This window comes from Vicugna pacos, chromosome 25 (genome assembly GCF_048564905.1).
Source record: "Vicugna pacos chromosome 25, VicPac4, whole genome shotgun sequence".
Classification (NCBI taxonomy): Eukaryota; Metazoa; Chordata; class Mammalia; order Artiodactyla; family Camelidae; genus Vicugna; species Vicugna pacos.
Genome location: NC_133011.1, coordinates 23,054,665 through 23,069,939, shown reverse-complemented (window position 1 = coordinate 23,069,939; position 15,275 = coordinate 23,054,665). Strand labels below are relative to the sequence as shown.

The 15,275-nt window shown below is 46.3% G+C and overlaps 1 protein-coding gene across 3 annotated transcripts in view; it reads left to right on the top strand.

Moving 5' to 3' along the window:
• The window catches only part of SAMD12 (sterile alpha motif domain containing 12), a 341,402-nt gene that overhangs the window by 211,768 nt on the left and 114,359 nt on the right, over positions 1–15,275 (top strand). The window lies entirely within an intron of this gene.

Below are 15,275 nucleotides of genomic sequence, written 5' to 3'. Positions count from 1 at the left end.
GTCCAGGGTAACAGCATGAGCAAAGGCTGTGAGGAAGGGGAAAGTATGTGCTTTGCGAACATTACAGAGGGAGAGGAATTGAGGGAAACTAGATGAGTGAGCCTTTCTGAAAATGTCAGGGAAGAAGTTTCTAGAGTCTAGACTACCCCCTTGTTTCACAAGTTTGGTCATGAGCATTTTACCTGCATTAAAGCCTCTCATGATTTGGAGTAGAGGTTACATGGTGTTGATTTCACCACACTTTTTATAAATAAATGAATTCCACAAGTCATACCACATAAGGTGCAAGGTGTTCATTGAAACTTTCAATACAAATCAGATGAGAAGCTAAAGATAATGAAGAAGCAGTTAGTTAGCAGAGGTTGAAGACTGTTGAGTCACCCAGGGACTAATAGCAGCAGAAGCCAGAGGAAACAAAGGGAGGGACTGGGTCAACAGAGTCTGCAGAGAGCTTGTGCCATGGGAGAGGGGAAAGCTGACCGGACGGACCGTAGCAGAGAGGTATAGCCAGTGCAGAACCATCGGGCCCAAGCAGGGAGGGAATGAGAGAATAGCCAAACCTCTTGCCTACTGCCCCCTGCTGGTGCCTCTCACTAGATTAACACAGCTGGAAGAAAGATGGCACAAGATCACAGATAATGCAGTCTTCAGGGGGCAGCCTCCCATAGCAGAGCTGGACAGGAAAAGTGAGAATGGATCACGAGGAAGGGGTAGGGAAAGGAAGTGAAAATAAACAACTCTCTTTTTTTCAATGTTTAAAAAATTAGCATCTTAGTTTGGGCTTCTATAACAAAAATATCATAGGCTGGGTGACTTAAACAATTGAGAAATGTGTTTCCCATAATCCTGGAGATTGGGAAATCCACGACCAAGGTGCTGATTAGGTTCCTAGTGAGAACTCTCTTCCTGATTTGCAGACAGTTGCCTCCTTGCTGCGTCCTGACATGATGCGAGGGTAGACAGAAGAGGAAGACAAAGAAGGCAAGCTCTCTCGTGTCTCATGTTTATAAGGGCACTAATCCCATTTCTGAGGGCTCCACCCTCAGGACCAAATTTCCTTCCAAAAAGCCCCACTTCCTAATAGCTTCACACTGGGGATTAGAGCTTCATATGAATTTTAAGACAATGCAAACATTTAGTCTATAGAAAATGGTCAAGTGGAAACTATAAATATCTAATATGTTGGTTAAATTATGACAAAACCATACAATTGAGTGTGATGCAGCATTGAAATTATATGCAATGACAAGAGAAAATCCTCACTAGATAACTAAGTGAAAAGAAGAATATGAAAATAACATATACATGAAAGATTAAAATGTTCTTTTTAGTGTATGTACGGTCAATATATGTGTATATTTTTCACACTCACAGAAGAAAATAAAACTGGAAAGAAATGCACCAGAATTTTAACAGTGATTTCTCTGGATGGTGGCTTCAGGGTGCTTTTTATTTTCTTCTTTGCACTCTCCTGGGTTTTCCAAATTTTCTAAAGCAACATGATTACTGTGATTTTCCTGATCTGGAAGAATGTTTCTGTTTTTCTTGATATATCTGCGGGATTGCATTGAGTAGAGAGAGGCGTGTTGCCAAGTTCCTTTTTATCAGTCACCCACTAGCTCTGCAGTTAACTCGAGTCTCTTTGTGTACCCATTTCTGCAGAGATGATAGGCACCTGAGTGACATTTCTTAGTGCATTAAAAATGGGATGAGTTCATAAAACGCTCTTCTTTTGAAATATCCCACTGAGAAACCCTTAGATCCTGGAGAGTGGCTTGATTCCCTATTGATCTTTTTATTGCCTCAATTATTTCCTCAAACATGGTTAGTTAATTCAGATACACCTTTCCCCATTGTCTGTTTATGTTTGGTCTCTGTTAAATATGAATCTCCACTGGCACTTCCATGATTAAATGGACAGTTGCCTAATGCTTTATTGGCATCTGTAAGAGTGAAGCATATTTCTTAAGAACCACGGAAACAGCAGTCGTTTCTTTTTCCGGAACCACCTGAGCATAGCCAGTATCCTGTGCTCTTGTAATTTTCATCTTAGAAACAGCAATCCATCTGTTTCATTGTTTTATTCTCTCCTGATAAGAAAACACTTCTCCCTCCTGTCCTCTCAATCTGTGTTCACCCGACCTTGATGGACTCTTGTGAACGGAATCATCACCAGTGATTTGATGAGTTCTTGCATTAGTTATCATTTCAGTGAATCCACTCCCTCTGCCTGGCTTGCTTTTTAACCTCCAGCTGCCACCCAATTACTAGTTCTCTGGCTGGCTGCTTCAGCAGCTCTGCTCCAGTACTTGCTTGTAGTAGATATTAATAATAATAAGCAGTTTGTAAATGTGCACAGTGTTAAGTGCACATAAGGATTATGGCTGATAACACTAATTGTAATCGTAGTTTTGCCATTAGGAAAGTTAGAATTCTTGTGGTTGTGAAGAACAGAAAGCTGGAGGTGGCTTCAGCAAGACAGCGAAGCTTGGTCGGGTGGTCCTGAGACACACAGAGAAAAGGTCTTTGACGGGGCTTCAGAGCAAAGAGGCAGCAGGACCTCAGGAAGAGGTTCAACTGTGAACTGGAAAGCCAGCAAGAGTTCAGACCAGTCTTCTCTCTCTCTCTCTCTCTCTCTCCTTTGTTTCTCCTTTTCCATCTACTTCATTCTCTCTACATGGGATCTCTTTAACACAAGTCACAAGATGGCAGATGACATCTCACCCCTTCCGAGGTCACTGACTCTGGCCACAGCCCTCAGAACTCTCCCAGGTGCTCTCTCGTTTCTCATATTTCTGCTCCCAATTATTTTCTGCCCCTCCCCCAACTCAATTCTCTATTCCCTGGACAGGATCTCTGATTGGCCCAGTTTTGATCCAGTCAACAGCAGCCCAGCAGCAGGGTTGTAAGGTATCTCCCTCACTGTCCAGAGGCATCCCCTGTGGTCCTTGTGAGGCAGGAAGACACCCTAAAAGGTGTTGAGCATGGTTGTTATGGGGTTGGTGCCCTCACTGCACTTGATCAATGACAGGGATATACACTTACCAAATTAACATCGTTTTTTGCATTAGTATTTAGAGGCAGAAGCATATAGCTCATAAAGATGGAGCCATGGAAAAAGTGAGCTTTGAAGACTTCTACATGGCAAGAAAGAACAGTTTGTGGCTTTAACACAAGAAGTTGTCACAGAGTTATGTCAGGGAGATGATGGGATGCGATTAAAGAAACTGAAGTCCAATAGCAGAGCCAGGAATGACACCAAGAAAAGTAAAATGGGGAAGGACTAGCTCGTGAGAGGCAGGCAGGTTTCCCATCGTGAATTTGGCTATTTTGGTACCACGTCTAAAAATCTAGACACCAACCTATGCATATTTTACTAAGCTTGCAATCCTGGAAATAAGAAGATCCATTGTGAGGCAACCAGAATACAATGACCCCTTTCTGTGTAGGTCTCATTGCACTGGCTCTGCAAATTGAGACGTGTATGTATTCACTCATCTAATGGACGTTTATAGAACACCTACTAGTCCTCAGGCAGATCTCAGGCAGTGTGGTTATCAAGTGCACCTTTAAATGGGTGTTAGTGTTAACTAAGCTCTGCACTAGGCGCTCGAATGAACACGTCACGATCTTTAACTCGTTTCATTCTCACAACAAGCACCATGACGTAGGTCCCCTAATTCCCATTTTCTAGAGAGAAAACTGATGCCCTGAGAGATGGAAATGACATGGCCAAGGGGACAAGGTTAAAATTTGGAGAGGCTGGAACTTGACCCAGATCTGTCTGACCGCAAAACCCCTGGCCTTGTTTTTTCCGTGTTTGAGTTGTGTGGTTGTGGGTTATCCAACCTGTTCTGTTGATTGTCGGAGGAATTCCTTAAGGAACAGCCCTGCCCCATCACAGCCATCTCCCAGACCAGCACTGACGTAGGCCCGTGAGTGGTTAGACCATAGCCACAACATGAGGATGGAGACTGTGGGTCTGTGACTGAGGCTATGGAAGTTTGGGCAAACCCTTTCTTCTCTGGGCTTCATTGCCCTGTGCCTGAAAATGTCAGGGAGCAAAAGGACCTACCTTGTAGGTGATTGTGTAGAAAGAAGAGCTGATACATGTCAAGGTGCCAGAGCAGTGTCGCACTGAAACAAAGTAAAGGCTCCTCCTGTGGCCACTCTTCTTATCCACAAAGTGCAGTGTTCTGTGAGAACGGTACCACCCGAGGGAGGCAGGCAGGATGCAGAGAGGAAACAGGCTTTGATGCATCAGATGTTGCTCGGTAAGGAGGCAGGTGCTGGATATTTAAAACAGAAGGATCCGTGAACGAATGACTGCATTTATTCAATACGTGATTTTTGGAGCCTATACGGTAAGCCAAGCACACAGCTCAGTGTTAGGGATGGATAGGCATGGATGGCCCTGGGAAAGTATACGGAATGCTCTGGATCCTTCAAAAAAGAGATGACTGCTTAGAAAGTGGTGACAAAGAATTATCGGCGAGAACAATTAGGGATGTCACAAACCTAGGATTGCCTCAAGGAGATAACCCACTCATTTCTTCACCAAGCCCTGGCAAAATTCCCTATTCGGGCAATGGTTTGAGCACATCCAAGCACAGAGGGGTCTCCCCCACACATGCTCTTTACACCTACCTGTGTCTATCGACCCCCTACAAAATATATCACTGTCCTTCACGTTCCGGAATGACACTGCTGACTCTTCATATGTCTCGATGAAGGATTATTCAGCTATATAGAACATTCCTTACCTGGAGATAGCTTGAAAGGGGATAAAGAAAAAGTGCTAAGGCATATTAAAAATGGGCTCTTTGCTTGATGGCAGTTTGTCATTCTTCAATTGGGCATCTTTCCCTGTTCGTTTTCCCACCACGTAGATGTGTGAGTCTTGATTCAGAGGGGATTTTCTTGCGAGGTGCCTTTCTTCAGCCGTATGGATAAAATCGCCAGGTTTAACTGAAGGCTGTTTAGAGTCTTGCCCTATTTGCGTCAAAAACAGATCACTTATGTGGTTGGCCTCAGTCCTAGACCGCCAGGGAACTGACAGCGCCTCTTGGCCGGTGACGATCTGCATTTACTCCCTGGCATCGGCCTGGCTGCCCGGCTTCGGGTGTCACAGCATCCTGGGACCTGGAACCAGCTCCACCCGGGGCCGTTCTGGTTCCCTTGGGCCACCCGCATTGGACCATCCCATCCCTCAGTCCCTGATGACACAGGAGTCCGTGTCTGTGTCCCTCCGTGGTTCATGGCATAGAGCAAGCGATCAAAACTGCTTAAGCGGGGAAGAATTTTATTTACCCTAAAGAAAATCAGCAAGCACATGTGTGGCACTTACTGTGTATGGCAGTGTTCTCATTCTACAGGTCAGGAAACCAAGGCGGACCAGGGTTAGGAAAGTTGTCGTGCAGCTGCTATCCCCTCCTGGGCTGCTCTCCCCGGCGTAGAGGTCACCTCAGCCAACCTCTTGTTTGATTACATGACTTCTTGTATAAAAAACTCTTAACACGCAGTAAGAACACTCTAATTGCCGGCTGTTGTTACTCGTGTGTTGACTGAACAGTAAAAGCTGAGGCAGAGAAGGATGCAGGTTTGTCCGCTTAGTCCAGGATTTCCCGAACTGTATTCCCTAGAATGCTGCTGTCCAAAAGGGTGTAATAAGTCTTGTGTTTTTTTTTAAGGGTAATGATCAAATAGGTTTGGGAAATGTTGGTTAAAATTTTAAAGCAGGCTTCTATACTGTAGTACTTCTCAAAGCCTTTCATGTGCTAATGTGTATTACTAAGCTCCCCAAGGTGGCCGTGCCAGACACAGCTTTCTGGACTTAATAGACTATCGTATGAAAAACAGTTAACATAGCAGGGCTGAGACTGCTGTCCTGCTTGCAAGGTTGGCCCCTGCTGGATTTCAGGAGGGGTCCCACCACCCCTGATCAGAAGGGCCACGTGCCCAGACTATCCAAACAGCGTCGTTTATGCTGAACACCTGCTTGCCTTCTGGGAGTCTGAGTCTGGAATTTGGGTACTTGCCAGGCCCAGCCTGCCTATGTGACCAGCCCCCAGTAAAGCCTCTGCGCAGTGAGTCTCTCACACACTTCCCTGGTGGACAGCACTTCATAGTGTGTCACAGCTCATGGCTGGAGGGATGACACGCATCCTGTGAGACTCCACAGGGAGAGGATGGGTGCCTGGGAGCTCGTGCCTGGCTTCGTCCGGACTTCACCCCAGGGGCTATGCCCTTTACAGATCTTGCTCTGCGTCCTTTTGCTGAAATAAACCTTAGCCATGAGCATAATTATGTGCTGAGTCCTGCCGGTCCCCCTAGTGAGTCACCACCAAACCTGGGATGTTTTAAGGCCTGCCCTGTCCCAATCAGAAAGTCCTTTTCTTCACGAGGCCTTTCAACATCCCGCAGCTCACTGGGGTTCCACGGCATATAGGGTGGGCAAGGATGCGCTGATCGTCCCCCAAGGCAGAGGCAGAGATCACCCCCATCCCTACTCTGGGCTGCTTGGTGGGAAGTGTGAGGGTTCCTGAGGCCCATGAGGAGGTCATGACCATGTAATGATTTTCTTCCTGGCTGGGACACACAGACCAACTGAACAGTGACAGAGCGGAACTGGCTGGTACGATTTCATCGTACTTTTGGTACAATTGGGTGGGAAGGGTGAAGATGGAACCACTAGCCTCAATAGAACCATCTTTCATGTTCTTCCATTTTTAGACTTAGTTTTTAAAACCAGGACAAAATTATGTAAATTTATATGGTATTAGCATTTATGTAAAATGCTTATATAAAATCATATATGTGTGTAGGAAACGTTATATATATCTGGTTAGACAACCCTACTAAAGGGACTTTGTGGCTTTTGGAGCCTCATGGCTGAGCCTGTGGCTTAGCCCTTAGTAAATATGATCTCCTCGAGTTCACTTTACAGAATAGACACATGTGCCAAGGGTCTTCTGAGAGCAGACAGGCTGCTATGGTCCATGGAAAACCAGATGAAGAGGGTGATCCGCTCCAGGGTGTGTTCCTCCAAGCACCTTCCCTGGTACCCCTCCTCCTCCACATTCTTCGTTGCTGACTCGTCCTCCTCGTATGTTTTTCACAGCTGCCAGAAGTTCTCTTTGCATCTCCCCCGCCATGGGTGGGGAACTGCCCTTCCTGCAGTCCAGTCTGCTCCAGCTCACTTCCCTGCATTGTATGTCTAGACCAGCCTACAGTTTTCCCCTGACCTTGTTCTCAGAGGTTGCCCTGTTCCCAAATAACATGAAGTTTGACACCAAGAACCCGCCGGTTATTAGTTGGCTTAGCTGGCTGCCTGCCTGGTGGGCTAAGCAGGTCATCCTCCTCATTGTCTCAGCGCCCCGTGCTTACGCTCGATCTCGCCTCCGTGTATGTGTTTCTTCTCTCTGCTCTTTGTGACCTCTCCAATCCCAGCTCGGGTCCCCCTCTGTCCTCCATGAAGCTGGCCTTCTCCGTCGTACCCCTGTGGACCTCCCTGGACCTTGAATTCCCACCAGTTACCTCTGTCTGTAGCATGTACCTTAGCACTTACTGTTTTGTTGTTTTGTTTGCTCATACATCCAGAGTCACAGTGACTGGTGACCTACAAAGAGCCGTGCGTTGCACTAGAACATAGAGGCGTAAAGAAATAACAAAGCGTCCCTGCCCCGAGCTGCTTCCTGACGGGTTGAGCTGCCTCGCACTGCTGTTCTCTGTTTTACATACTAGTGCTGATGCCTCTCCGTGTTACTGAACTCTCTGAAAGCAATGAACTCTTCTTGGGTTTTTTGCATTTCCAGAGTGATGACTCTTCAACAGTAAACAGTGGTGAGGAACTCAGGAAAAGACTCGGTTTCTAACCCACTTCTACAGGTATGAGCCATCTGAGCCTCGGTGTCCTCATCTGTAAACGGAGAATATTTCCATCTACCTCTGACGGTGTGACAAGGGCTGATGTGGCTAATATTCACTGGTGTTTAACAGTGGGCCAAGCACATGCCACCCACCTAAGTAAATGGAAGCTATCATTCAAGCAGGCCTATGACACAAGAGTTTGTAATGTTTTTCCTGGAACTTTGGCCTCAGAGCAGCACTGGGAGATGTTTCCTGGTGGGTGAGATCCTGGCATTGTACTGTCCACCTCCCACATTGGGTCCAAACTGAGCAGGAAGGGAGAAGTTAAAAGAGAAAGCAGTTTTGAGTCAGAAAGTCAACAGTGCGGGTAAAGACCTGCCAGCCTTCCTTTGCCCAAGGGCGTGGATTTCCACATCCATTTTTGGCATGAAGGTGCTCTCCCTTGTTTGCTTCATTTCCTGACAATCACTCAAGGCGCAATAGGGGCTGGAAAGAAAGAAAGACTTTCCGTGTGATGATGGAATGCCGTGTGTCCGGCGCCATTGTCCATCCACAGCGTCCTTGCTGAGAAGGTGACCTTACTCTCATCTTGAATATTTTAAAACTGAGACTTTAAAGAGTTAAGTAAGTTGACCGGAGTTGCACAGCTAACCCAACATTCATCCGGAGCCTTTTCCCTGAATGCCAACAGCCTTCAGTAAATCAGATCCATGGAACTCCTGGCCTAGTCTGAGCTGGCCTGTCCTCACTTCCACTTTTAAAAGATCCACTCCCACTGTGTCCTAGAGGGTCCGTGGCAGAGATGACACCTCTCAGCAAACTTGCAACTCCATCATCCTAATATCGCCTCTTCAGGGCTGGGACTGGGGTGGGACAAAGGAGGTGCCTGGTGCAAAGTGTAGGGGAGGCACTCGCTCCCAGGTTCATGTATGGTGTGGACCCATGATTTTGCTCACCCCAGTCCCAGTCCTGCCCTTCCTGAAGCTGACTGTCCTGCAGTAGAGCATCTGGGATTCACTAAAGACGTCATCACGGTGGCTGTCGGGGTGGGCCTGAGATTGGCTGGCAGGCTGTTTGGCACCCCCACCCCTCTCAGATGGCACTTTTCTATTCCTGGACAACTCCTGCCCTGAAACTGTCATCCTCCCCCTAAGCTACCTGTTGTGATTTCTTTCCACTAGTCTTTCCCTCCAAAACCATCATGTGCCACGCAAGCAGGATGAGACCACAGAGATCCTCTGTCAGGGCTACAGAATTGGTCTCAACCCAGGTGCTACCTCCGGTCTGCTGGGCGTAGCCGGGTAGAGGAGGACCGTGAGGCCAGGCCAGGGCTTAGCGGAGAGCAGGGGCGTCTGAGTGAGCAGGCTCCACCTCAGCATGGGATATGGTCTGTTGTGCCATTGTTATAACTCAGGCCAGCCCTCCTCGTAGTACAGAAGAGGAAACTGAGGCCATGAGATGGGAAATGACTTCTCTGAGCTCAACTAGCTAGTTAATGCAAAACCGGGGTTAGAAACCCTGTCTCCTACTCCCGCACATTTTCTTCACTGAGTCAGGGACCACCCACGTCAGAATCATCTGGAGTTTTGATTCAGAATGCTGAGTCTTGGGACATCCCCTAATTCTCCTGACTCAAAAGGTGATTCGGTCCCTAAAGTTTAAAAAGTACTGATGTGGAATTTAGGCTGTGTATATCAGTGATCTCTTATCTAGTTTCTGGGCATGTCTGTTTTTCCTTCCTTTGGGGCATTAAGTAATCATCTTGTATTTCTAGTACTCAGTCAAATTCAACAAGAAGTAAAAATCACTCTTCGTTTCATCAAACTGTGATTTGGACAAGATAGAAGTGGGAGAAGGGAATTCTCAGAAGAGGAGACATTTAGTTTTCTCTTGTGGGTCATGATAGGGTTCTCTAGAAAGATCCCTCACTTACCTACTGGTGTGTTTTTAGTAAAAATCTATTGTCAGAAATGATAGAACACTCTTAAGATCTTCACATTTCTGTTGTAGGCAAAATATATTCAAACGCATGTCAGTATTTTCTTAAAACTCCTCTTTAAGACTTTTGTTTGGTTCATGAAGCCCAGGGTATATATTGGTGGGCATGGCAGAATCTGCAAATGTGCGTATTTGACACACAGAGCTTTTCAGAAAATTTGAATTGGTTGACAACACTTTAAAATATTTTTAAATACAAATTTCCATTTCCTATTTAAAATTTTCTTAATATTTTATACTGGACCACAGTCCCACAGTCCCACAGTACAGCAACCTGGTGCCTCGTTGCTGCTCTTTGAAACAGGCTAAGGTATATTAAAGATGTTAGTAAGTTCTTTTAACATTCTTCCTACTGAGCAGCGATGTGTGAGTATCCTCCCTGTGAAGGCTCAGTGACTGCTCTGACCAGCCCAATATGGCAGAAACTGGCTGCATCTACTTCCGGTCTCGAGACACTTGTTCATGGAAGTGCTCGACCATATAACAAGGCGACAGCCCTGAGGTCGCCATGTGTGAGAAGCCCAAGCCACAGAAGACACCCTAGAAGAAGACACATCATGTGCAGAAAGACAGAAGGTCAAGCAGCACCACGGTGCAGGTTACTTGACTGAGGAAGCCACTTTGGAAATAGATCCCCCGTCCCGATGAGGGGACATCACGTGGATCAAAGATGGACCACCCAGCTCAGCCCTTCATGAATTCCTAACCAACAAAAGCATAAGAAAATGAAAACCGTTGCTTGAAGCTGTAAATTCGCCGTAGATAGCTGAGACAAGAGCGTGTGTTTCCAGTTTGTTCTATGCTGACCTCCGTTCTTTCCCCTGCTTTACTTTCTGAAATTGTTTTACATTTTGGCTCCTGTAGGAATTTGGATTCACAATCCTTATTTAAACCATGGCCTGCAGACCCTTGAATTATGTGCACTTTTGGAAATTAATATATTAAAAATAAATATATATATGTGGCAGAATTAGGTTCTGAGGGCAGGAGGGCTGCAGAAAGCAATGGAAATTTCTACTTGAGGTGCTTTATCTGCCATGGACCACCTTGCTCAAGGTGAAGAGAGCACATGGTCAAGCGCTGGTCAGCTCTTTCTGAGAATTGCCTTTCTTATCTGTAAGAGAGGGTCCCATTCATCTTTGACATTCGATGATCCTGGGAGTAAGATAGTGCAGCTTTTGTATTATTTATGTGAGTGCATGTGTCTGTCTCATCACATATTAGAAAGTATGTTTACTCCATGGCCATCCAGCCTGTGGGGCAAAAGAAATGTCTGATTCCTTGTTGAAGTCTGTCCCTTGCTCGTCTCGTGCCTCCGGCTCTCAGTAAGCATCTGCTGAATAAATGAACGAACGAACGAGCGTGTGTTAGTCACCGAGACTACAAAGACAGATGAGACGTGGTCCCTGCCCTCGAGGAGCTCACAGTCTATTGAACACAGGCAGCAAATTAAATACAGGCCGTGCCTCCTGGGTAGCACATTCTTTTATTTGGAAACATCATTTTGTCTGTGTCGAGCCGCCGTTCACACCCAGACCCGGGTGGAACGATAAACCTCATAAAAACACGCCTTAGAGGGGCCCAGAGTGGGGCAGGAGGGGTGCGAACCGCCCACCCTGAAGAGGCAGCCTCCCCACGTGAGGTCGGGAGGTACGTCCCATCAGAGCTGTGGGAGGCGAGGCACCGTTACTCAGAAGCCCCTCAGGGACCCATCAGATGAGCAGGAACAGGATCCCTGACGCATCGTTCCATCAGGCTGTGCCTGCACAGTCTGCAGAAAAGGCAGCAAGCCGCTCCATCAGCACCACTCCTCAGAGCTGCAGCCAGAGTGGAAAGAATCAAAGCAAACCCCAGAGTTTTGTGTTAGTTTTTTTTTTTTTTAAGAGAAGTGAGGTAGCCCCCAATTTTCATCAGCCTGGCCCATACGGGCTTTAAGGAAATATCTTTTTTTTTTTTTCCTGCCCCAAGTAACTTTGGCCAAGTATCAGCTTGTGCATTTTTTCCCCTTTCTTTCTTTATAGTTGAGGACTTTGTGCAGCCGGGCAGGGAGGAAGCGAAGACTTTTGTTTCATCTTAAAGATAAGTGGTTTCTGGTTCTTTATTCTCCCAGTGAGATGGGAGTATCAGCGCCAGCAGACTGATACGATCCACATGGTACAGGGTGTTGATTCCCATGCTTTGGGGTTTTGAAAGATTTCCTGTCGTTTGTGTTAAGTAGCACGACCACGAGGATGTCGGGGAATTGTTAGCCAGCGGTGCTGGGGTCTTGTCAATTTCCGAGCAGCCCTGCGGTGTTCCTGTCCCGGGAGGCGGAGCCCCACAAGTGGGAATGACCTTCTGTTGGAGAAGTAGAACCCGGTGAAATGCCCAACCAGGAGTTAATTTACTGCCTTCAATAGACTGAGCTCCTTCAAGTCGAAACCCTATCAGAAAAGGGAAAAGCAGCAACAGTGACAACCCAACTTCTCTCCCCGTCCTCAGTTTACAACTGTCAGTGTCTTAACGCTTTGAGAAGAAAATGTCTGTATCAGGGGTCATTTTCTTTCTCAAAAAGTAGCTTTTTCATCGTTTCAGCATTGTAATCCAAAGTAAACATCCCCCTCCCGTCTTGATAATTAGGCACGATTATAAAAATAAAGGTTTGCTTTTAATTAAATAGCCACTACAGAGGCTGTTGATAGTAAGCGGTGATTAGTTTACGCACACGGTGTCCATGACTGTGCGTCTCATCCAATTCTGGCTGATGGGATCCACGTTCAGAGGAAGAATTTCGTATCTTCCTGAAAGTAGAACCCGCCTGCTCATTTTTGTTTCTGTTAAGTTTCGCCACCTTCCTTCGTGCTGTAATTTAGTTGTGCATTGCTCTGAACAGTTACGAGTGTTTCCTGTGTGATCCGCTCTTCCTGGTGATTTCAGTACCTTTAAAGTTAGATTCTCATGGCTCCAGATTCCTGTCTTCAAACAAGCAGTGTGTTACTAAGTGAATAAAAAGTGGTATTGCTTCATCTGCAGGAGGCGACTAGGTGAAATAGGGTTAAAGAAAGCATGTCAAGATAGCATGCTTGGTCTCCCTGCTTCTGAGGGATCTGAAATCACTCAATATCTTGGGACTCAAAGCATGGAAGAGACACTGGTGTGCTGAAGCAGAACTGGCGTGGGACATGGGTTACTGGGACTTGGGACCCGCTTGGTTGCATAGTCTTGTCCCTTAATCTAGAGAGACGACTCTGAAATGGGGGCCACATGGCTGAAATCCCTGAAGTGTAAGGCTGTTCCTTCCTCCATTCATGAGGACTGTTCTATAGTCATAAAGATCATAGACCCAAAAGGAACTTTGAAAGATCGTATGCCCATGCGCCTGACTTCAGCTAAAACGATGCGTAACCTATCCTTAAAAGGTAACTGTGTGCCCTTTTTTTAAGCCTTCAAGAAAATGGTAGTTGCCAGCGTTCTTTGGTAACCTGTCCTGTTGCCTAATTACTCTCCCCAGGAAGAAAATCCTGGTTTGGCTTTGGAGCCGGACAGAGCTGGATTCCAGTATCCGTGCTGTTACTCTCTGGTTGTGTGATAACCAGATGACTGATCTTGCCAAACCTTACCTGATTTGTAATATGCGAATAAAGTGCAGTCTGCTTGCATCAGGAGGTGGTTTTGGGGAGCAGAGATACATGTGTGCCTGGCACAGAAAGACGCATTCCTTCCCTCTTCCTTTTCTCCCTCGCCCGATACCCTCCCCCGCGTTCTTAGTGTTCTCCGCCTTAGTGCCGAGGACAATGCTGGCTGTCTAACCATCCCCTGCGGCGGGAGACAGCATGATGTCACTTGAAGACTAGGTATAAACTTTAAAGGGAAACCTGCTTGCCACCTTCAGAATAGCAAGATACAGTAAAAAAAAAAAAAAAAGAAAGTGGTCCGCGTGTCACTTTATGTGTTGGTTTACTAGGGCTGCAGTTACAAAGGGCCAAAAACTGGGTAGCTTAGAACAACAGAAATTTCCATGGGAAGGCATTAGGGGAGGGTCTGTTCCGGGCCCCTCTCCTACCTCCTAGCAGTTTCCGCATGGCAGCATAACTCTTGTCTTCGCATGATACTCTCCCTTTGTGTATCTCTGTGCCCAAATCTCCCCCTGTATAAGGACACCAGTCATATTGAATTAGGGGACTATGCTACTCGAGTTTGACCTCATCTTACATCATGACGTCCACACCGAATCAGGTCACACTCTGACTTGATGGGCATTAGGACTTCTATATGTGAATCTGGGGGTGGGGGGGAGACCTTTTCAACCCATTAATACACTCAGTTGTGGGACAGTTAGCAGTTTCTGAAATCTTTGGCCAGGCACTATTTGACATTATACTTGAGATTCAGGAGGAAAGTAATTTGTGGCCAGCCCCCCAGATAGCACAGAAAGACAATCTCTTGGAAAACCAACCTCAGACTCGTTGGTATTAGGAGAGCGAATGGGGGACATGGTCACAGTGGAGGACCCCAGAGTCACATGCACAAGCACAAATGGAAGGGACCAGAAATCTTGGATGGAAATGGATGAGACAACAGCAGGGGTCCTAGCCGAGCCACATTAAGAGTGTCTCACAGTAGGTGGACAGTGGACGTACGTACACTCTTCTTACATCTGGGAAGGCTCTCTTCCTTGAGCCAAAGCTGGGAAGCTTCTGGCCCCACGACTGTGATGTGTGATGCAAAGGCCTTCAACAGTCCCCAGGAGAAAATATGTGTTAAAAGATATCTAGCCTTGGAAACTGGCCTCTGTGAGAATAAAGTTAATTGAGACTCTCAGCAGCACATTTTTTGGAGGTTGGGACTAGCTGAGAAATTGTTAGAATAATTTTCAAATGTCAGAATTGCAATGAAGAGCAACATTTGTAATTTTCCAAGCAAGGGAGAATCAAGGGGAGGCTTGCCTTGTGGGAGGTGCGGTTCAGATTAGACTTGAGAAGAAATTCCTGACAGTAAGAGTAAGCTGTAAAAAAAAAAAAAAAGAAGGAAGGAACTGTGGTATCTTCCTTACGTGTCTTAGATACAAAGGTAAAGGCCTCTCTGCTATAAAATGAGCAAAGTCATTCCTGAATATCAAAGAGCTGGGCTTTATCATTCCATCATTCTTTAAGCACTGAAGAGATACTGTGTTTCTAACCTATGCAAAAGCCGAGCTGAGGTCACAGGGATGACAGACACAGTCCCCACCCTCAAGGAGCTCACTCCACTTGTGCCTGCTCACTCAGTATCTAGTTGTTGAATAAAAACATCAGTGGAGATAAAGAAACAGATAAATCTGAATACAGTGACATAGTACAGCTACCCCGACCTGTGTGTATTTGTCTAACTATGGGCAAAGTAATTCAAGAGTGCCTTGCAGAAGAGGTGGGTTTGGGCAGCATCTTGGA